This window comes from Typopeltis vanoorti, chromosome 9, assembly GCF_054136105.1.
Source record: "Typopeltis vanoorti isolate ZY-2024b chromosome 9, IOZ_Tvanoo_1.0, whole genome shotgun sequence".
In the NCBI taxonomy this organism is placed as follows: Eukaryota; Metazoa; Arthropoda; class Arachnida; order Uropygi; family Thelyphonidae; genus Typopeltis; species Typopeltis vanoorti.
In genome coordinates, this window is record NC_143557.1 from 133,232,050 (window position 1) to 133,256,324 (window position 24,275).

Genomic DNA, 24,275 nt, shown 5'->3' on the forward strand with positions numbered 1-24,275 from the left:
ATTTTTGTGTTTCTTTCTTTCCTCCATCATTTTCAGTATCTTGTCATTCATCCAGGGTTTACTCATTTTCTTCTCAAATTTGGGAATTGTTTGTTTTACTGCCTTTTTTTATGCCCTCTTTAAATTTCTGCCATCTATCTTCAATCTCATTTTTAGGATAAGGATACTTGGTAGGATCAGGAACATTAACAGCAGTGGATTGTGCCAGTTCCTTTAAAAATTTAGCTTGTATTTCCTGATTTTTAAGGGATCCAAGATCATATTTTTCTATGTTTAGAGGTTTTATTGTTTTCTTTAATTTTATTGCTGCTTTAATCACTACAGGATTGTGGTCTAATTCAATATCAGCCCCTGGGTATGTTTTAGCTTGTAAGATGTTATTCTGGAATCTCTTTGTGTTTAAATTCTTGGAAATTTATACAGTTCAGAATTTATTCTATCTTCTGCTGATTTACCATTTTTTTATTTTACTTAAGTTGTCCTTTAATTCTTTCATCATTGAAAAAAAAAAAAAATTACACCAAATCATATTGTCTATCCAATGTAAAACAATCTTAAGATTTCTTTTAAATCTACTTTGCAATTTCTTTTATATCTACATTCATATGCTTCAGTAATTTGTAGGCATCAGATTGTATTTTGTATATACGCTTTTCTAGTTATGATACAAATTTTTTCCAGCTTTCTGTGTCTCTTTCTTGTTTCTCTTTTGATTGTTGCTCAGTCTTTATATATTGAATTTCATCATGTTTTTTACCATCTTGTAATGACTAGCTTTTTGTTTTTATTTCATTGTCCTATATATGGAATTTTTTTATTTTTACAGTATTTTTATGTGTCCTAGACTTTCATATGCTGCTGATGTAGCAAAGATGGAGAGCCAAAATCATGAATGGTATGCTAACTGACTGTGTGAGGAGAAGGACGTGGAGTTTGTGGATGTATGGCATGTGTTTGAGGGAAGAATGAAATTATACAGGCATGATGGGTTGCATTTAAATGGTTTGGAGTGAGTGTGCTGGAGAAAGTGTTGCTGGATGAAAGTACAGTGTGTGGAAGTACAGTGTGTGATGTGTGCAAGAGATCAGAAGGAAGAGATGAAGAGAAAAATCAGGAAAGAGGTACTGAAGAGACAGAAGTGCTTGGCATTGGAAATAATAGTGTGAGAGAAGAAGAAGAGAGAACGGGAATACAAGAGGAACAGGGAAATGGGGGGACTCAGGGGAGGGGAGACATGGTGTAGAGAGAGTGAATGTTGAAAGTGGCAGTGAATGTGTGTATGAAGATGGAGTATATTGCAATGTGGGTGGAGAAGTGAAGGCTGAGCAGGTATATGTGGTAAGTAGTGATAAAGGTGATTTAGCAGGTGTAGTGGAGAAATCACAACCAACATATGGCTTGGAGAGGACTAGCTATAGACCTAAAAATGAACTGTTGTGCTTGTTTACAAATGCCAGAAGTATCAGAAATAAAGGGGATGAGATGGTTTCAGTGATTAAGTTTATTCATCCCCAAATCATTGGAATAAGTGAAACATGGTTGAATGAAGATGATATCGTAACGGGAATAGAAATGGAAGGATACAGTATTTTTTGTGAAGATAGGAAGGGAGGGGGAGTGCTGCTGATGATAGCAGGGGAATTAAGTCCAAATAGGGTAGACATGAAAGGGGGAAATATTGGCAATTGTTATGAAGCAGTGTGGTGTAATGTGATGGTTGAGAGGAAGACATATTTAGTTGGATGTTGCTATAGGCCTGGGAATGTGGAAAGTGGTGATGAAGAAATGTATAAACAACTTAGATTAGTGAACAAAGGAAGGGTAATGGGTGATTTTAATTATGGTGGTATAGATTGGAATAAAGAGATAGCATTTGGGAATCAGGAAAATGAATTTCTCGAGTTCTTGAGAGATAACTATCTCAGGCAGCACATAAAGAAAGGCACACGAGGAACAAGAGTTCTAGATCTCCCCATTTCATCAGAGGATGTAATTGTTAGAGGGGGGGGGGGGTTCACATTTTCCTCCAGTTGGTGAACGTGATCATGAAGTAATCACCTGTGTTGTGGCTAGTCATGTGCAGACTTTTGTGAGGACAGGATATATGTGGAATTATAAGGCTGGTGATTATGACAATCCAATAATTGTAGTTTTAAAAAATATGTTTCTTGTAATTATTATTTTTTGATCTATTTCCAACATGTTTTATTGTTTAATAAAAAAAATTACTGTAGTATTTTGTAGCAATATTGTATAATGCGACTTAGTACGGTCTCTGGGGCCAGCCACGGCTGGCCCTATTTTATGTGTAGAACACAGTAATGAGGCACGTGCACTAGCGATCATGTTTGTTTACCAGGCGCAACGCTTATCTTGGGGCAAGTTTAGTCTAGCCCAGTCACTGTGTTGACACCTACGTACATAGTGCATGATTCTTTGATTGTGAAGCACGTGCGCTAGCAATCGTGTTTGTTTACCGGGCACAACGCTTATTTTGGGGCCCGTTTAGTCTGGCCCAATCGCTGTGTTTGTACGTAAATAGTGTGCAATTCTTTCATTGTCTTATTATTTATTCTCGTTGTTAATCTGTTTTATTGTTGTGTAGAGGCTTAAGTGTTGTGAGGACATTATGTTGGAGGTTTAATGGATTTTTTACAACACTCAAAAAGAATTAAATTAGAATTTAATACTTCCTATATTTCGTCCTAGTCGCTAGGACATCTACGGGGATTACAAAAACAATTAATGTAACATGCACACTAAAACTTACAATGCTAAGCCCAACCACGTGAGTGACACTAAAGTCCTGTCTAAAGTCCCTCTAAGGGCAGTAGTAGGTGGCCTGGAATGTAAGGTGGGACCTCTGGTGATGAGTGTTTCCCAAATCTTCGGAAGCTTAATGCAACCGTATTTGTTAAGATTTGGTTGGTTTCTGAGAGCTGCTGCTGCTGCTTCTAAGAAAAGTCTCTCTTTCTTGAATTTGCTGTGGTGGAGCATGGTGGTTTTCTTCCATGATACTCTGTGGGTGGTGTCCAAAACATGGTCAGCCAAGCCTGAATGGCCATAGTTGTGTTTAACGATGTACGACTTGTGTTCCTCCAAAGTACGCAAGCTTACAGGAACAGGGTACTTTGTAAACTCCAGGCAGAGAGAGAGGAGGGAGCTGATCTTTCGTAGAACGGATAAGGGTAGCAAGTTTGCGGTAGGGCTTATATGTTGTGTGTAGGTTATACTTTTTTAGTATCTTGGCTATTTTTTTGTTTTATTGTTTTTAGTGTGTTTGATTATTGTTGTCGTTTTTTGTTATAATTTACTTTAAAATCTTAATTAAACAATTTTAACTTTTTAAAAATTTATTTTCTCTGAAGTTTCAACATTGATTTATAAAATAAATAATAGAAATAATAACTTTTTTTAACACTTGAAAAATGAAAACCCAAAAATATTTTGCAGGGCGGCCAGCTGGAGTCGAACCAGCGTCTTTGGATTTCCGGTCTACTGCTCTAGTCCATTGAGCTATATTTTATTAAACAATAACAAGTAAATACATAGTAGTAAAATATTTACATTATAAATAGATATAATATATACAGATATATATATATACATCATATGTTTACATATGATGTATATATGCTCTACCCTCCTTAAGGGTATTACCATTTGTTAAATAGTTCATTTTGTGAATTTACTTCTCAGTCATTAACAGTGAACAGTTACATGACATTACATTATTAAATGTATTCAGGTTTTAGCTCTTAACACCTTTGTATTACTGTTATTAAACTAATCACAAATAAATATATTGTAGTAAAATAAACACATCATAAGTAGATCTATACATCAAGTATTTACATATATTTTAACTTCATTAGAGGTATTACTATTTGTTAATAGTAATTCATTTCGTGAAATTACTTCTGATATTCTATAACAGTGAACAGTTACATGACATTTCATGATTAGTTACATTCAGGTTTGATTCTTAATACCTTTGTTCTACTGTTATTAGATCAATAAGAAATAAATACATAGTAGTAAAAATAAGACATAAGTAGATATATATACATCATATATTTACATTTGTTTTAACCTCCTTAGGGGTACTGTGTTACTATTTTACAAGTAATTCATTTTGTGAAATTACTTCTCGTAGTTACTGACAGTGAACAGTTACATGATATTACATTATATCATGTAACTGTTCACTGTCTTCTGGACTTGTACAGTTACATTATAACTGTACAAGTCCAGAAGAAAATTGTAGTATAACAATCTGAACTGTACGAATCCAGAAGAATCTTAGTACAGGAGGACTTTAGCAAAATTTATTGTAGTTATTTATTTATTAATTATTTATTTTAAAAAAAGTTTATTTTATTTTATTATTTTTTATATATTATTTATTTTATTTATTTGTTTATTTTATTTTATTTTTTTATCACTAAAGGTCAGGCCAAGAAAAAGATTAAGTAACAGCATAGATTTAATTTATCTTATAGAGTGCAAGAGCATGTAGCTTGGTTTTGTATACACATGTATCCTTCTGATGATGACCTCAATACAGAAGTTGAAACGGCAAATGTTATTTTATTAATAATAAGTAAAATAATCATTTCAACACGTTTGTGTTGTGTCCCTAAATTCGGAAATATGAATTTATAAGGGTGTTTCATTCTGATCAGGGTGGAATCATGCGGAACTTAAGCATGGAGGACATAGGAGAGGATAGCTTAATCGTGAGTGAGCAGGAGGTATTTGAGGAAATAAATAACCTTGATGTTAATAAGGTGATAGGATTTGATGACATATCACCATGCATCTTGAGGGAATGTTCCAGAGAGCTGGCAGTAGCATTGGCATGCCTGTTTAATAAGAGTTTTGCGACAGCACAGGTTCCAAGTGAGTTGAAGGAGGGTAAAATTGTTCCACTGCATAAAGGTGGTGATAAGGCTGTAGCTTCAAATTATAGGCCAGTCTGTATATCTGGAGTTGTGGTGAAGGTCCTGGAGAGATTGGTGAGAAGTAGGATACAGAAATGGGTTGATAACCGCAGTATTCTCTGTGATTATCAGCATTGATTTGTTAAGAGGAGATCATGTTTCACTAACTCACTTATGTACTATAACAAGGTGACAAATACCTTGGACAAGGGAGATGTATATACAGTGGTGTATACTTGGATTTTGCAAAGGCTTTAGATAGACTGCCACATGACAAGCTCTTAAATAAGTTGAAACAGATGGGATTTGTATAACAGACTTCTGTGTTGGATCGGTGACTGGCTGTCGGATATGTATCAGAAAGTTGTATATGGGGTGCAGTATCTCGAAAGAGAAAGGTCACCAGTGGTGTGCCGCAGGGGTCAGTTTTGGGGCCATTGTTGTTCAATTTGTATGTTAATGATATTAGGTTGGGTTTAACTAGTGATATCCAGCTGTTTGCAGATGATGCAAAACTGGGGAGAGCAATGCACAGTCAGGCTGATGTTAATGCCATACAAGAGCACTTGAATAGATTGCATGAATGGGCAGGTAAGTGGAACTGTCAGTTCAGTATTGGACAACTTGGTAATGTTTTTCCTTGACCAGCTTGTCGATGTTGGCATCAGTGTTGGAAGTCGCTATGCACAGAGTATTCTCGAGATGTTGGACCGTAATCTGAGTTCTTGTCTTGGACTTCACATGCTTCATTCTGGAGAATAATAATTTTTCTCTCAAAGAAGAGTTTTGGAGTTCAAGCAGCTCCATTTGTACTGAGCCTGGCATTTCGGCAACATTGACACTGAATGACATTGAAAATAAATCTAAAGAAGACTGTTAGTTATGAAAACCACTAAATTTTTCTTCGAACTCACTTCGCAACACGGCTAATTTTGTAGCGTATTCATCAAGAGACGAACAGTTGGACTCAGCAAGAAGATGAAAATTAGTTGTCTTTTTTTGTGAGTTGTGCTTTCCAAAGTTTGAGCTTGGCCACAAAAGCTTTTATGTGATCAAACAGAGCATGCCCTGATTGATCTTTGGATTGCAGCTGCGTATTTAGGTCATTCATATGCAAAAAGATGTCGGTCACAAAGGCAGAGTCTGTCATCCACTTTGGATCGTTAAATTCTGCAATCGGATTCCCCTTGGTTTGCATAAACTGCTTCCGCTCCTTAGGTCAAAGATTCTTTTAAGAACCTTCCCTCTGCTGAACCAGTGCATATCACTATAATAAACCATATCGCCATGATCCGCTTTGCACTCTTGGGTCAAAAGCTCTTGGAATTCACAATGATTCAATCCTCTTGCCCTAATAACGTTGATGACAGTCACAATAACTTTTTTGACATTCTCAAATCCAATAGTTTTCGTGCACAAATTCTCCTGGTGGATTAAACAGTGATAATGGATGAAATCTTTTCCTTCTAGTTCCGGTTCTTTCCATAGCAGCGCAACAAACCCTTCGTTCTTTCCCACCATAGCAGGGGGCACCATCAGTTACCACGCCCTTGAGGTTGGTTAAACTGAGGTCGAAATGCTGGAGCGTTTTCTTGCTGGCTTCAAGAATATCAGTGCCTTTCATCGTTCCCTTCATAGGTATGAGTGCTAGCAGTTCTTCTGTCACATTGAATTGTTGATCAATGCCACAGACAAAGATAGCCAGTTGTGCTGTATCCTTCACATCTGTGCTTTCATCTAAAGCAAGTGAATATGACGTAAATTTGGACGACTATTTTTTTGTCATTGGCAAGTTCTTCGACATGTCGTGCTACAGTTACCCCAGAGAAGCTCGGTTTTTTTAAACACTTCCTTATTATTTGGGCACAGAATATTCCCGGCAGCGATGAGACACTTTTTCACAAACTCGCTGTCCAAAAAGGACTTTTGATTTTTTAGCAATTTTTTCAGCTATTACATAACTTACTTTGACGCACACTCTTCCCTCTGCCTTTTAAACGTACCCTGCTGGCATTTTAAATCAATTTGGAGATAGTTCACTTTGTCCACACGAAGCCACCCTTGAAGGTGATCGAAATTGGATGCATGCTTTGTCTCTGTTTTATGTTGTATTCTTTTGATACACTGGCTCACGACAAATTAAACACACTGGCTTATCATTGATTGGCACAAAAAAGTACAAATTGGTCCACTTTTCATTAAAAACCCAACAAGAATCACTTGATTTATGCTTTTTACTTGTAGACGCCATAGTGATGGAAGGTGAACCCAAAAAATGATCCAAAATGGCCGTGTAATGGTTATTATCCACTGAATATGTCTCACACTAATGAAAAAAGTCTGGCAATATAAAACCACAATAGGCTGTGGCTGACACGACGAACCTGCATGCACTAATACGAATATCACACTGTTCACGACTGACTGACTGTGGATGAGATCCTCGTGTATTTATATGAAAATAACAAAGTATTGAGAACCTTCGAGATGTATCTGGAAGGCACTAGACAGCGTGCTCGAACGAACTACTGCTTCAGCCATCTACCTGCAATGTTGTTAGTACCAGTACTTAAGTACTGCTTGGTGCTGGTAGATGGCTGAAGAAGCATGTCTATTTAATATTTATTTTTATAGGATTTTATGTAAAGCATCAAATGCATGGTGTTCCTTGTGAATCTGGAAAGCATGTTACAATTCTAAATACTGCAGTATAGCTTAGGCCCGCGGGCTTCATTGAAATTATTTTTTATTTAATCACGTTTTAATGTTAGGTAGTTATTTTTTCAAAATGGCTGGCGAGCCATGGCAAAGAGCTCCGTGGGCCACAGGTGGCCTGTGGACCATGCGTTGAAGACCTCCTCCTCCGACCTAAAGCATTTCACAAGCATACATGCTACGGTTGGATTTGAATTCACAATACATAGGTAGCTTGAAAATGTGGAGATGTTATCCCCCAATATATTACCATCATTTGTAATCCTTCCAGACTGGCTGATAGCTTCAAACATTGAAACTGATCCTTAAATTTTAAAAATGTATAAATAAATAATTTAAATAAAAACTTAAGTGATAGCTGATTTCCATTCTGTGGTTCCACTGCCTTCATTATTTGCAGCTTGAGGATAAACTATGGGTGATCACTAGTATTGTGAATAGTTTAAGGTTTCTTTAGTTTACTTATTTATTTTATACATGATCCACACACTAAAAGCCACAAGACCTATAGCACATTAGTGCCATGTGTGGGCGAGAGGAATAGAAGAAAGGGGGAATCTGTTCATATTTTGCTTGAACAGCTAAGGGTTGTAATCTTTGGGGAAAGCAGTTGAGGTGACTGTTCTTCCAAAGGACAGAAGTAGATGGGATGAAGGAGTTGGCAGTGAAGTTGGTTTGGTGTGTTTCAAAATGGACTATAAAAGGGTTTTGGTTAGCAGCGGCTCTTGTTTTAATGATTTTGAGAAGAGTGGAAGAATATTAGTGGCCAATTCACACCAGAGGAGCACTATCTGTGAGAGAGAGATTGAAATGGGTATGTGAGAGAGGGATCATTAATTAGCTGGATTTCCCTCTTTTGGATAGAATCAAGCAATCTTAGGGAGAATTTTGGTGCTCCTCCCCCAAATATGGGAACAATATTCCAAGACTGGGCAGATTTAGGCTTTGTATAGAGTTAGCAGCTGTGAAGTAGTGTCTTGTGCATAAAAGTGCACCAAGTTTTTTTTCTTGGCAGCTACAGTTGATATGTGGTTGTGCCAGGAAAGATCGGAGGTGCAGGTCAGTCTGAGTAGAGAAATCTGATCGTGTTTGGATATCTCAGTAAGGTAAGCAGGAGGGATGTGAGCTCTTTCTTGTGAGGATCAGGTAGGACTGGGTTTTGGTTACCAATTTGTCCTTGCTTCACTGGGACATAATTAGGAGATCTCAGTTCAGGTCATGGATCTTGAGGATTCTAATACTTGAGACTAGAAGGTTTATCGATGGGAGTTTTCGCACTTGGTTATTACTATAAATTAAACATGCCAAGAAATTATATACTTGGCTTAATCCTTTATCCAATTGTAAGCAAGCAAAGTTTGTGCATGAAGTACTTTCAGGACAGGGCAACTCATATATTCACATCACTTACCTTAGTATCCTATAATGCAAAGCACATATCCTTACAGACATGTATAATGCTATGCATTATGGGAAGAGAGCCTATCCAGACCGGTTTCAACCTTTATCGAGGTCTCATCAGTGAGAGCCATGATGGTGATACAAAGACCCAGAGGTGACCAAGGTTGAAGTAATGCAGAAGCAAATAATTCAGTAATTTATAGTATAACCCAGTGGAAAAGCTTCTAACAACTATATGTAATCCAGAGTATTTTAATAATAAGGTGTGACACCTTCTGGTTACTCGTATATGGAAATTTAACTTCACTGGGTCTGGCTCCCACTGATAAGACCTCAATAAAGGTTGATACCAGTCTGGGTCGTGACCCTTCCTATAATGCATAGTATTATACATGTCCATAAGGATATTTGCTTTGCATTATGAGATTATAAGGCAAGTGATGTGAAGTCATTAGCTTCTGTATATGAGTTGCCCTGCCCTGAAAATACTTCAGTTGCAAACTTTGTTTGCTTACACTTGGATAAAGGATTAAACCAAGAATATAATTTCTTGGCATCTTTAATTTATAAGGTTTGTTGAATGTAATGGAGTGTACCGTCATTGGCAAAGCTATGGATATGATTGGAAGTCTAAGAGAGTAGGTCATTTGTACACAAGAGGAAGAGAGTGGGTGAAAGAACAAAACCCTGAGGTTCTCCTGCGTTAGTGGTGAAATCTGAGGAGAGTAGACTATCTACCATGACACGTAAAGAGCGACCAGTGAGAAAGTTGGCAATCCAGTTAATGAGTGAGGAAAGTAGGATGGTAGTTTGTTAAGTAGGCCCTTGTGCCAAACCCAATCAAATGCCTTTGAAATGTCAAGGGCAACCATGTGAGTTTCTTCAAATTTCTCCATGGCTTGAGTCCCGAGGTGGGTGGTTAAGGTAAGAAGATCTTCTCTAGATCGTGAGTGGCAGAATTCATACTACTGGTCACTGATTAGTTAGTATAGCTCTAGGTAGTTGAAGAGTTGGATGTTGATGACCTTTTCCATAATTTTGGAGATAACAGAAGTGAGAGCAATTGGACAGTAGTTCATTGGTTGAATTATCACCTTCCTTTGGGATAGGCTGGATGCAGACATGCTACATGTTGTAGGGTAGATGCAGTTGAATAGGATAGATTGAAGAGGCAATACATGACAGGTGTTAGTTCTGGGGTGAGGGAAACAGTGGCGCTGTGACATGTGGGTGGCAATGATTTAGTGCTGTTAACTTGTTCATGATTTTTAGTGAAATATTCTTGTAGCGTATTTCTTTTTATAGTATGAGGTTTAGATTGAATACACTGTATTTGTAAAGTGTGCCCAATCATTGTATATAGGTTTGTGTAAATTGTCTACTGGTTTGTGGTGAGTGTACTTTACGAAACTGTAGTGGTGGTGAATGTGTAAACAGCCAAGCCTTATTTCATCCAGGTGTGAGTTAATTTAGTAGGAACATATTATAGTACATTATATGTAACTGCTATAGGAATTCTGTCGATGGTACTATGCTGCTCAATCTGGTTAAGGAATCCTAATATAAGTATGTTGTTATAATCTTAGCTCAGTACTAAATATGATAAGATTACAGAAAATTTTCTTGAAAGGGTGCAATCATAAATCTAATATATTAACTGCTTTTGATAATTTACTTGCTAGTGAAAGTCTGGTTGATGTAACATTATGCGGGTTGTTTGAAAAGTTTGGTAAAAAAATAAGTTAAAACATATTTTTTTGGATAAAATCACCTTTATTTCTCAACATAGTCTCCATCGAGGTCTATGCATTTAGTCCAGTGAGTTTTCAATTTTTTCATCCCATCTAAAAAGTATGATTTGTCAAATTGTGCAAAATAGTCATTGACAACCTTGATGACACCCTCATTATAAGAAAATTTTTTCCCACTGAGCCAAAGTTTTTTTTTTAAGTTTGGGAACAAGAAGAAGTCACACGAGGCCAAGGCCGATGAATATGGTGGATGTGGAACCAATTCGAACCTCAATTCATGCAATTTTGCCATTGCGATAGCAATGTGTGGGATGGTGCATTATCTTCATGATTGCGAACTTTTTTTTTGTGTGCCAATCTTGGCCGTTTTTTCTTCAGTTCCTCGTTTAAACAGTCCAACAATGATGCTTAATAGAATCCTGTTATTGTCTTACCCCTTTTCCAAATAGTCTATCATGATAATTCCTTGGGAATCCCAAAAAGCAGTTGCAATCACCTTCACAGCTGACAAAACTTCGCTTTTTTTGGTTCTCTTTCACCGGGTATTGTCCACTGTTTTGACTGCTGCTTGGATTCAGATCTGTAATGGTAGATCTAAGTTTCTTTTTGTGTGACACAAAAAAAAAAAAATCCTGCGAATTGTGATTAAACATTGCCAAACACTGCGTTGAAATGTCTTTTTTGCATAAGTTTTTGATCAACAGTCAACAATTGCGGCACCCATCATGTGCACACAGCTTTTTTATGTGCAATTTTTTGTGCAGGATATTATACACCCATTCAGTTGAGATGCCTACAATCTCAGCAGTCTCATGCACTTTCACTCAGTAGTCTTCCATAACGATACCATGGATTTTGTCAGTCATTTCCTTCGTAGTGACCTCAGTCAGGCATCCGGAGTGCGCTTCATCTTCGATGGACTTACGACCACGTTTAAACTCATTCATCCAAAAATAAATAGTCTTTAATGCTGGTGCAGAGTCCCCATGAACTGCATCTAACTCAGCTTTGATCTGTGCGGCAGTCCACTTCTTTAAATAAAAGTGTTTTATCACTGCACAAAACTCTTTTTTCTCCATTTTTATGAAAAATGCAAACTGGGTCATTTTAAATGTTTGCCAAACAAGAACTACACATTGCACGTGGTTAAAATTTTGCCAAGGGTCATGAAAAAGATGATACATGCCAACACTGGTATGAATGAATGAACGAATTGTGTTACTGTCTATTAAAATTACCAAACTTTTCAAACAACCCTTGTATTTTGTGAGGGAATGACCCTTAAGGCTGATAAAGTGGTTCTATCCACAAGCAGCTCTCTTCTCTACAGCTTACTTTTAGAGAACTCAAGTAATTATCCTGTTGTGTGACATTTAGTGATATGAAGGTTAATGACTTAAAGTTGTTTGTTCAACATGTGTATCATGGCGAAATTAACATTTCATGGGATATGCCTCCATCATTGTTAAAGGCTGCAGAGTTGCTAAAAATTAAGATTTTTTGGAAGTTGCTAGTAAGTGCTATGATACTGTGGAAGGCACGCAGCAGGAAGCTTCAGGTAATGATAATCAAGAAGCTGGGAAAGAAAACTGCATATGAATAGTCATATTGTGTCTGGCAAAAGAAAGCTGCAGTCAACAATGGAGACAGATAAGTAAGAGTCACCAAGCAAAATTGTCAAAAAAGACTTGTGATGGACTTAGATCTTAATGTTACAAAAAGCCAAATGCCATCAAGCATTGAACCATCTAATTCATTATCTGATATAGGTGATATAAGGCAGATGTTGTTAGGGGTTAAGCATCTTAAAATGCTGGTTTCCATCCCACTTTGTAAAATTAAACCAGGTAATTATTTGCACAAAATCTCCAGCACAAAACTCTTTTTTCTCCATTTTTATGAAAAATGCAAACTGGGTCATTTTAAATGTTTGCCAAACAAGAACTACACATTGCACGTGGTTAAAATTTTGCCAAGGGTCATGAAAAAGATGATACATGCCAACACTGGTATGAATGAACGAATTGTGTTACTGTCTATTAAAATTACCAAACTTTTCAAACAACCCTTGTATTTTGTGAGGGAATGACCCTTAAGGCTGATAAAGTGGTTCTATCCACAAGCAGCTCTCTTCTCTACAGCTTACTTTTAGAGAACTCAAGTAATTATCCTGTTGTGTGACATTTAGTGATATGAAGGTTAATGACTTAAAGTTGTTTGTTCAACATGTGTATCATGGCGAAATTAACATTTCATGGGATATGCCTCCATCATTGTTAAAGGCTGCAGAGTTGCTAAAAATTAAGATTTTTTGGAAGTTGCTAGTAAGTGCTATGATACTGTGGAAGGCACGCAGCAGGAAGCTTCAGGTAATGATAATCAAGAAGCTGGGAAAGAAAACTGCATATGAATAGTCATATTGTGTCTGGCAAAAGAAAGCTGCAGTCAACAATGGAGACAGATAAGTAAGAGTCACCAAGCAAAATTGTCAAAAAAGACTTGTGATGGACTTAGATCTTAATGTTACAAAAAGCCAAATGCCATCAAGCATTGAACCATCTAATTCATTATCTGATATAGGTGATATAAGGCAGATGTTGTTAGGGGTTAAGCATCTTAAAATGCTGGTTTCCATCCCACTTTGTAAAATTAAACCAGGTAATTATTTGCAAGCATCATTTGACAACTCAAGTAACAGTATTATAGATGAATTGGTATAATTAAAGGATAAGAAGTCAAACTTGCCTAATGAGTGTGGTGATCTACATCAACTTTCAAGACATCTTGACCTGTTTGCTGAAGGCCAACTGTCAGATGAATCAATACATACCAGTGTATTGTCTCTTTCATTTTCTGATGCTTCAGTTAATACCCACCTGCCAATCCAAACCTTGGGTCCTGCTGACAACAGTCCTTTATTTTCTAGTTTTGAAAATTCATCAGAATCTACCATTTCTTCTGTAGTTACAATGGATGTCAGTCCAGATTACTTAGTATCTTTATCACTCTGTGTATCTATGAAAGCACCTCTTGAACCTGATGTTGTTGTCGAGTCCATTGAAGAGCTTCTAGATATGACCATGGAACTGTAGAACTGCTTTGGCAATCTGTTGAACTTTGATGGAGTAGAGCTTTTCTGTAGGGTTATTGTCAGTTTTCTATAGAGCAGCAGCAGCAATTGCTGGACAAGAATAGATATGGGCAGGTGTTAGTTTAACTCCTGGGCAGTTTGCATGCTTCATAGCTCCTACTACTATCTGGCTGAATTTTCATGCCTTTAAAATGTTCCGTCCTTAGTCTGGTGATGATTGTGGTTATTTCTCTATTTCAGTTATCAGTGAAATTAATTTCATTCTTCTTTTTGAGTGTTTGTTTTACCAATCTTATTTTGGTGACTGAGTTAGCATCAGTTAGTGAGAGTGGGTGTAATTTTTGAGATAAATGTCTTGCTTCTTTGGCTAGACCATCTGCTCTTTCATTGCCTACAATATTTACATGGACTGGTATCCATTGCGTTATACAGTTCATATTTTTAAAATTTAACGTTGTTAGTTGTTCATGAATTTCCTGTGTGAGTTTTGCTTTTCCATTTTTTAATGCTTCAAGTGCATATTTAGAGTCACTGTAGATGGTTATTCTTTCTGTAATGTTTATTACTGGATTAGAGAGATAGAACTTTAGAACTGTTTGTTTTTGTGGCTGTTAATTCATAAGTGAAGTTTGAAGCTATTTTTCCAGCTGTGGTTTTGATTTGCATTTCCTCATCTCCAGGTAGAGTTAGAAAAACCCCTGAACCTCCTTGATTGAGTGCTTCATCAGATGATCAATCAGTGTAGGCAATGACATGGTTTAGATTATTTAAGTGATGTATAATGTCAAGTCCTTTTCTTTTATTTTCTTCCTGTGAATCCTTTTTTGAACAAGGTTCTAGGAGATTTTAGTTTATCTTTTTTTTTTTTTTTTTTGGTAGAATAGTGGAAAGGAATGGTTCTTTGCTTATTTCAATGGACAGATGTTCTAAGTCAATCTGTTTTCTAATTTCATGATCATATTGTAAAGTGGATGATCTCCTTAGTCTAGATTTTCTTGCCCAGGCATCGAAAATCCTGAGTGAGATGTGATCCTGTTGTTGGCTCCTAGTAGATGCTGGAGCCCAGATTGATGAGGCATATTCCATAGTGGGTTGTATGAGTGCAGTATATGTAGTTTTGAGTGTCTTTGGTTTTGCACCCCACTTGAACCTGATGTCACGGGGTAGAAACGAAAGATTATGCACACCATTTCACATCTTCTGATGTGTCTACTGTTTCACCTGTTTTACTTGACCCATATGAACACCAAAGTTTGAGTGAGATATATGATGATACATCTGGTTTGTCTACTGTCTCAAGTTTAAGTGATCATCAAGACATCACATTTAAGTGCCATGAGTCTCATAGGAAACATACATTCTTTATACAACCATACCCCAATGTAACTGATAGAAGCATGAGAAGTAAATTGTGCTATACAGATTCTCCTGGAACCAAGGAACTGACATTTTTAAATGATTGGAATATATTTTATAATTTTGAACTGACCAATTTGTGTATAATTTATCTTGCAGCATTCCAATATGTTCTAATGTTTTTTATGGAATAGAAAGTATGTAGGGATTGAGAATGGCAGATTATTTAGTAATGGATTAAGTGAGTGTGTGCATGTAATGAAAAGTGCAGAAATAAATACACAGAGATTACTGAGCGATGTACAAAAGAATGCGAGAGAAGATTAGGAACAAAAACTAGCATCTGTGGGTCTAAGGGATGTGAAGTTTAGGAAAAAAGATATTATACTCTATAAGGATTCTGTAATTAAGGGTGTGAAAGATGGTAGAGTAATTAAAGCATGTTATCCATGGTCAAAGATTAGGGATATAACTGAGGCTATGAAGTTGCAGAGGGATAGAGTGAGTGAGATTACTGTATTTGTGAGAATGAATGATCTAGGTAGCGAAAGATTTTCTGTGAGACAGGATTTGAAAGACTTAATGATAGTAATGAATGTAAAGAGCGAGAGTAGAATCATGAATATGCTACCAAGATTCGATAGCGTGATCGCTCGTCTGAATTAAAAGACAAGCGATTATAATAAATGGAATGATATCAAGATTGTGTAAAAGCTTTTGTAAAGAAATGAAACTGAATATTAATTTTATGAATGTCTGGGATGAGAAGCATAATAATAGCATCTGCATGGCATTTAGAACATTTATAAATGTTCTAAATGGTCAAAAACAGGGAATGGGATTTGCTAGGGAGGCGGGTGATAGAGTCAGCTGTTAATAGCACTAAAGTCAATAATTGCTGTGAATATGGGATTAATTTTTCTCAGAAAATGAACTGTATACAGAGTGGACTAATTCACACAGAGGGAGATTATGGGAGGAAGGGAGTATTGCAGTTTATTGTATACTAATGCCAGAAGTATTTGGAATAAGTGTGAAGAATTTTGACATTAGTTAGTACAACATGGCCAAAAATTATAGGAATTAGTGAGACTTGGTTAACTAAGAATGATATAGTTATTTATTTATTCGTATGGCATGAATATCAAAACATGCAGTACAATACACTGTCACTTTAAAAACATATAAAATTAAAAGGTTACATCCATATTGGTCAGATAGTTCATAGCTTCGGGTGTAGCACTTAAAAAGTCCAATTTGTCTCCTGAATATGCTCTGAGATAACATTGAGTCACAATACGGTCCACAGTTTGTCTTTGAGCTCCACAATCACAATTGGGGATGGTTGTTTACCCCATTTAAAAAGCATGTCCGCACATACACCATGACAAGTTCGTATTCTATTAAGCTGAGTCCAGGATTTTTGTGGGAGGTGTGAGGAAGCATCAAAATTTTCTTGTAATTCTTTGAGAGAAAATTTTGTGATGTCATCTGTTTGGCTGTCCCACTGTTCTTGCCACTTTTGCTTCAGGTCAAAGTTAGATTGTAGTAGTAGTTGGGCTAATTGTAGTGGTGGATGTCTTGATAAGGGATACAGTATTTTCAGGCAGAACAAAATGGAGGGAGGGGTTTTGCTAATGATAGATGAAGTTTTTAAGCCAAAAAAAAGGGTAGAAGAGCCTCAAGATAACAGGTATGCAGAAGACCGTTCATTTGAGGCTATTTGGTGTGAGATAGAGATCAACAGGATGAAATATGTAATCGGTTGCTGCTATGATCCCAGGGGGGGGGGGGTATAAGATAGAATATAGAGGCATTGGCAAATTAGCATGATGAGTGAAGGTCCAGTAATTATTATGGGGGATTTTAACTATGTGGCCAGATTGAGAGAAGGAATGGTCACAAGGAAGGAAGGAAGGAAATGGAGTTTATACAGTCATTAAGAGATTACTACCTGAGACAACTAGTAATGGAAGGGACAAGAGGTTTGAGAGTGTAAGATCTGGTCATAGCATTGGAGAACATACCAATAACCGGGGCCGGCGCTACCATTTAGTCAAAATAGGCAACCGCCTAGGGCGCAAGCCATGAAAGGGCACCAAACTTCAAGATATGCTTTATTCATACTTTACTAAAATATCAAAATTAAATAGTGATATGTGATTTAGGTATCGATTCTTTTTCCTTATCTCTCACACATCACACTATTTTACTATTTAACTCTTGGTTCTTTTTTGTTCCTTACCTAAATGATTTGAACTTACTGCTGTTTAAAATTCAGTTAAGATAAATATTTTAAAACGTTAACATTTTAAAATATTAAATTTTGGTATTTTATAACTTTTTTTTTTTGTAAATGAATTATAACAGAGAATTTTCAAATTAATTAAAAAAGAAAATAAAAAAGCCCTATTAATTTATCTATTAATTTAACCTGAAAGACAATTTTATTTTGTTTAATGTCAATTAGAAACATTTTAGTTTATGAAATAAGGGGTGCACTTGTAAACTTTACCTAGGGTGAAAAATAACCTGGCACCGACAGTGCCAATAACTAATTTAGTTACACTGTCTTCATGTTGTGAGGGAAAGCGATCATGTGGTCTGGACCTGGGAAATTGTAAGAAGTGCTGCATATTCTGTTAAAAAGGAGAATTTGTGGAATTACAAGGCTGATGATTATGACAAGCTGAGAAGTAAGTTTTCAGCAGTGCTATGGCATGAGAATTTGAAGGGGAGAGATGTTGATGGTGCATGGCAGATTGTCAAAGAGTGCTTAAGGAAAGTAGTATCAGACTGTATTCCCAGAGTTAGGAGAAATCAAGTAGTATTAAAATGGATGAATAGTATTATTAAGTGGGAGTTGCAGATAAAAAGAAGGTTGTGGAGGAAGTATAAAGAAAAAGGTGATGAGCAGTACAAGGTACAGGCAAAGAGGGTGACCTGTATGGTAAGGAAGGCCGAAGCTAATTATGAGAGGAAGCTTGCTGATGAGTCCAAAAGAAATCCTAAGGAATTCTTTCGCTATGTGGCAAGTAAAAGGAGGAATAAAAGTCATTGAATTGTCATAAAAGATGTGTGATTTCGTTTCGTAAAGCTTTCGTTCAACGAAATAATTCACACATTGGATGAGATGGTGTGGTTGGACTCGTCACAAGTCATGGATGAAGTTCAGTGCTAGAACATTTGCCTGTGCAGGATGAATGCTAGAGAATTCTAGGATGCTAGAACATCTGCCTGTGCAGCAAGAAAGAACATGTAACTTGTTCTTTCTCATTAATCAATTTGAAAATATGTTATAAATTATGGCAACAGCGCATTAAAGTAAGCTCCTCCGTAGCGCAGTTGGAAGAACGACGGTACATTGCGCACTTCGATTGGAATAGGCCTAAGTTCGATTCTCGTTGCGAAAGAAAAAATCTTTATGTGGACTTTTTTAATCGAAGGTGAGTTAGCTGATCTCATGTGGAGGTAGCAGAGTTTTTTCTCCTGGAAACTCTGGTTTTTCATCCCACATACAAATTTGCCCTTCAGAACACAAGCAATTTACAAACAAAAAATACTAGTTGTGGTAGTGGGCAGTAGATGGCGTTGATCGGTAGTAGAAGTTCGGTGTAGTGGCGGAAATAGTTGTATAGTAGGTGTCCTCCTGCGATGAGTCCTCGGACTCCTTGGAGGTGTCACGAATAATAATAATAACTATGGAAAGATGACCTTAAGAAGTGTTGATGGTAGGGAAGTTACAGAAGCAAATCAATTAGTTGAGTTACTTAGTGATCATTTTGCAAAAGTGTACCATCTTGGTTGTGATATTGCAGTGCCAAATGTGTCACTGACTGATGAGAGTCTGGAGATAGATGAAATAGAAGTGCTTAGTATGTTACACAACCTTAATGCTAACACTGCCATTGGGATAGATGGCATATCGGCCCATGTGTTATGAGAAGGTGCATGAGAATTAGCTCATCTAACCAAGCTGTTTAGTTTAAGCCTTAGTTCTGGTAAAGTTCCAATAGACTGGAAAGAGGGGAAAATAATCATACTGCATAAGGGAGGCTCTAAGACAGAAGTAGCAAATTATAGGCCAATCAGTATATCAGGAGTGGTGGTTAAGGTTGTGGAGAATTGATTAAAATTAGAATTCAGGACTGGGTGGACAGAAATATGATACTTTATAAGGGACAACATGGTTTTGTAAAGGATAAGTCCTGCCTTAGTAACTTACTTACCTTCTCTAATAAAGTAACAGTGGAGTTGTATAAAGGAACTCCTTACGCGGTGATACTACTGGACTTTGCAATGGCATTTGACAAGATTCCACATGGAACTCTGTTGCATAAATTGGAGCAAATGGGATGAATCCAAAGCTGGTGATTTGGATTAAAGGGTGGCTGATGGATATATATCAAAGAGTGGTTTATGGAGGAGCTGAGCCCAGGAGAAGGCAGGTGACGGATGGTTTACCTCAGGACTTGGTTCTCCGTTGTTTAATTTTTACATTAATCATCTTCATGATGCTTTTCAAGGATTTAGACCTAGAGTGGCCTGTTCCAGCCTTAGAAGTTATTGTTGAATCTCTTTAGAGGATGTCCTGGTTTTCTTTTTCCTAATGATTTGTAATTTAAGGCTTGGGAATCTTTCTGTTTTCATTCTTTCAATGTGTTCCATCCATTTATGTTTATATTTTTTTAATTTTTTCTATTACTGATTCCTGGTTTAATCCTTTCATAATTTCTTCATTTCTTTTGTGACCGAATAGAGTATACTTTGCAGTTTTTCTCATAAACTTCATTTCAGCTGTTATTAATCTTTGTTTGTCTTTTTGTTTTATTGTCCAGATTTCGCTTCCATATGATAGGACTGGTAGAGCTAATATATTGTATACTTTTAGTCTGGTTTGTTTTTGAACTAGGTTAGGTTTAAATATAGAGTTAATTACACCTGTTATTTTTAAATATTTCACAATTTTAGGTTTATATCTTATTCATTTTCATGTGTAATCATATATCCTAGGTAGTTAAATGAATCCACCTGTTCTAAAATCTTGTTATCTATTACTGTTTTAGTTTGTATTGGATCATCCTTTAAAGGCCATCGTTTTTTCTTTTTCTGTTGATATTATCATTCCGTAATCTAAGGCTGTTTCATTTAAATTTAAAATATCCTTCTGTAAGTTATCTTCAGAATTTGTAATTATTATTTGATCATCAGCAAAAAGGAGAGTGTTTAAGTTCACAGTAGGAGAAAGTTTAATACCTTGATGGAAATTTTTATTCCATTTTATTATTATTTTATTTAGATAAATATTAAATAAGAGTTGCTGAAAGGGGACATCCCTACAAATTAAAGATACCAAGAAATTATATACTTGGCATAATCCTTTATCCAAGTGTAAGCAAACAAAGTTTGCACCTGAAGTATTTTCAGGACTGGGGCAACTCATATATAAAAGCTAATAACTTCACATCACTTGCCTTAGTATCCCATAATATGTGCTTTGCATTATGGGATACTATTTTGTGCTTTGCATCATGGGATACTATTATATGCGCTTTGCATTATGGGATACTAAGGCAAGTGATGTGAAGTTATTAGCTTCTATATACTAGTTGCCTCAGTCCTGAAAATACTTCAGGTGCAAACTTTGTTTGCTTACACTTGGATGAAGGATTAAGCCAAGTATATAATTTCTTGGTATCTTTCATTTGTAGCATAACCAAGTGAAAAAACTTCCAACATCTTTCTCTGATTCAGGGGACATCCCTGTCAGACTCCTTGGTTTATCTCTCTCAGATATGATAGTTCATAATTTATCCCATTATGCCAAGTATTTAATCTTATTTCTATTTGATTATTTTCATATATACTTATGATAGTTGAAAGTTTATTTTTCACTTGGTTAGAGTATAATAAAATTAGTTTAATCCTTTATCCAAGTGTGAGCAAACAAAGTTTGTGCCTGAAGTATCTTCAGGACTATGGTAAGGTGATACCACACCAGGGCAACTCGTTGCAAAGGTGGAAAAAGCTACCAACACTCCTATCTCAGTATCTCCTATAATGCAAAACACATCTCCTTGCGGATATGTCTAATGTTATGCATTAAGGGAAGGGCCACTACCCAGACTAGTTTCGACCTTTATTGAGGTCTCTTCAGTGGGAGCCAGGCCCTAGTGGAAATACCAGGCAGAAGCATTCGCAGGTCATCTCCACCTATAGGAGTTGCCAAATGGTGTGCCACCCTTTTTTAATAAATTACTCTGGATTTAGAGAAGGTTGTTGAAAGTTTATTTTTCACTTGGTTAGAGTATAATAAAATTAGTTTAATCCTTTCCACCTTTGCAACGAGTTGCCCTGGTGTGGTATCACCTTACCATAGTCCTGAAGATACTTCAGGCGCAAACTTTGTTTGCTCACACTTGGATAAAGGATTAAACTAATTTTATTATACTCTAACCAAGTGAAAAATAAACTTTCAACAACCTTCTCTAAATCCAGAGTAATTTATTAAAAAAGGGTGGCACACCATTTGGCAACTCCTATAGGTGGAGATGACCTGCGAATGCTTCTGCCTGGTATTTCCACTAGGGCCTGGCTCCCACTGAAGAGACCTCAATAAAGGTCGAAACTAGTCTGGGTAGTGGCCCTTCCCTTAATGCATAACATTAGACATATCTGCAAGGAGATGTGTTTTGCATTATTTTGCATTATAGGAGATACTGAGATAGGAGTGTTGGTAGCTTTCTCCACCTTTGCAACGAGTTGCCCTGGTGTGGTATCACCTTACCATAGTCCTGAAGATACTTCAGGCGCAAACTTTGTTTGCTCACACTTGGATAAAGGATTAAACTAATTTTATTATACTTATGATAGCTTTTAGAATATTATTTGGTATTTCTTTTAATATGTTAAATAAAGTATTTCTTTTAACTTTATCAAATGCTTTTTCAAAGTCAATAAATGTGAATGTGTTTCTAAATTGTATTCTCTTCATTTCTCTATTATTAATTTTAGGAAAAAGGCCAAGTCTATACATGATTTTTACATTAATGATATTGGAAATAATTTGAAAGGGATTATCCACTTTTTTGCTGATGATGCAAAATTGGGAAGAGTGATAGTCAATTCAAATGATGTAGATATCTTGCAAGATGACTTTAATAGGCTGGCTGTATGGGCTAAGGTAAATGGCTGTCAGTTTAATATGGTTAAGTATAAAGTGATACACTTCAGGAAGATGAGATCACATGCTGTGTACTATATTAATAGAACTGAACTGTAAGAAGTTGACCAGGCAAGGGACTTGGGGATTATTGTGGACAGAGAACTTAATTTTAAAGGGCATATTGCAAAGATTGCCAAAACATCACATTAAATTACATGGTCATTGAAGAACACACTGACAAGCAGGGATAGGAAAGTTACTGTTCCACTTTATAAGGCATTAATAAGACCACATTTTGCTTATTGCACACAGATCTGGTCACCTTGATTTCTTGGTGATGAAGAAATGGTGGAGAGGATCCAGAGGCAAGTTAGAAATATTGTCAGGTCTGTGGAATGTTTCCTATGAAGAAAGATTGAAGCCAATGCAATTTAAACAGTGGGAATTCAAGAATGCGTAGTCTAAATAGACGTTAAAGAGGAGATATGATAGAGGCATTTAAATTATTAAAGGGATTTTATAGGGTTGATACTGATGGCTTTTTTCTGAACAGTGTAGAGAGAGAGAGAGAACGAGGGATCATCCCCGGAGATTGTGTAAGAGTGTGGTTCACAAGGGTGTTAGGACTAGATTTTCTTGCTTGGAGGGTAGTGAATGTGTGGAATGCATTACCAGAGGTTGTTGTAAATGCTTCATCTGTTAATGAATTTAAGAAGTATGATAGGTATTGTGTGAATAATGATTAGTGTGCCAATGTAGGGTCTCCCGTGATGAGTCTTCTGACTCCATGAAGACACTGTTATTATTATTATAATAATAATTTAACACAATAGGTGGGATACCATCAGGATCAGATGCTTTTTGTTCAGTTATTGAGGATTCTTTGGATTTCTTTTTTGAAGAGAAGAGTGATGCTAGTAAGTTGGCCTTTATTTAGATGAGGTAACTACAGCACCATCCAGTTGTGAGAGTGGTGGAAACCTGGATGAGCAAAAGTTGCACCCAGTGGCCTTGGCAAGGGATAAGAAGGAGTGACTACCATTTGGGTAGGAGGCGAGTTTGCAGTATTTGGCCCTTTTAAAGTCTGACTTGGACTTGGTGATGATTCTTTTACAACGGATGTGAGCTGCAGAGTGGGCAGCTGGATTTTGGGTCTTGAGCCATTTGTGGTTAGCAGAGGTTTTTTTCTTTTACAGCATTGGCACACTTTTTTGAGAACCAAGGCTTGGATGGTGGCTGAGAATTTGGAGTGGAATAAGGAATGAAAGCCTTCATTCCTGTGAGGATGATTTCTGTTGTTTGGTGTGAGCAGGTGTTTGAATTGGAAAAATTGAAGCAGTAGTTGGACCATGGGAAGGAGGAATAGAAGTCTCAGAAGTCCTCCCAGTCGACACCCTTTTAGTGCCAAAGGACACAACTGTGAACTGGTGGGTGAAGGATTCTTTCAGCACAATATACAACCACAGTATACCTGGAAGGGGGAAGCTTGTTAGGAAAAGGTCAAGCGTGTTGACAAATTGGAGGGGGCTGTCAGGTATTCTGGTAGGAAGATTGATGATCTGAGATAGGTCATTGCTGATGACAAACACCTCAGCATCCCAGCCTTCATGGCTGGTGAAACTGGAGAAGGGGGAGACAATGTGAATTGTGGACATTGAAGTCCCCAATCAGGATGACCTCACTATTGGGGTATTTTGACTGCTGAAAGTCAAAAGGTTGGAGGGGTTGATGGAATTTGGAGAATGATACAGAGAGCATATGAAAAGGGCAGGCTGGTTTGGTATAGAAATTTTGAGCCAAAGCAGTTTAAACAGTGGGGATTCAAGGATGTGTAGTCTCTGGCATGGTAGGTT

The 24,275-nt window shown here is 36.8% G+C and overlaps 1 protein-coding gene across 3 annotated transcripts in view; it reads left to right on the plus strand.

Annotated features, from left to right (window-relative positions):
* LOC150103584 (uncharacterized) overlaps positions 1 to 24,275 on the plus strand; it is a 242,367-nt gene that overhangs the window by 61,219 nt on the left and 156,873 nt on the right. The window contains exon 2 of one of the 3 annotated variants that reach the window (XM_090398303.1): positions 3,454 to 3,540. The exons of the other annotated variants lie outside the window; for them this stretch is intronic. The gene's annotated coding sequence lies outside the window, so the exon portion shown is untranslated. The remainder of the gene's footprint in view (positions 1 to 3,453; positions 3,541 to 24,275) is intronic. 3 annotated transcript variants of the gene reach the window in all.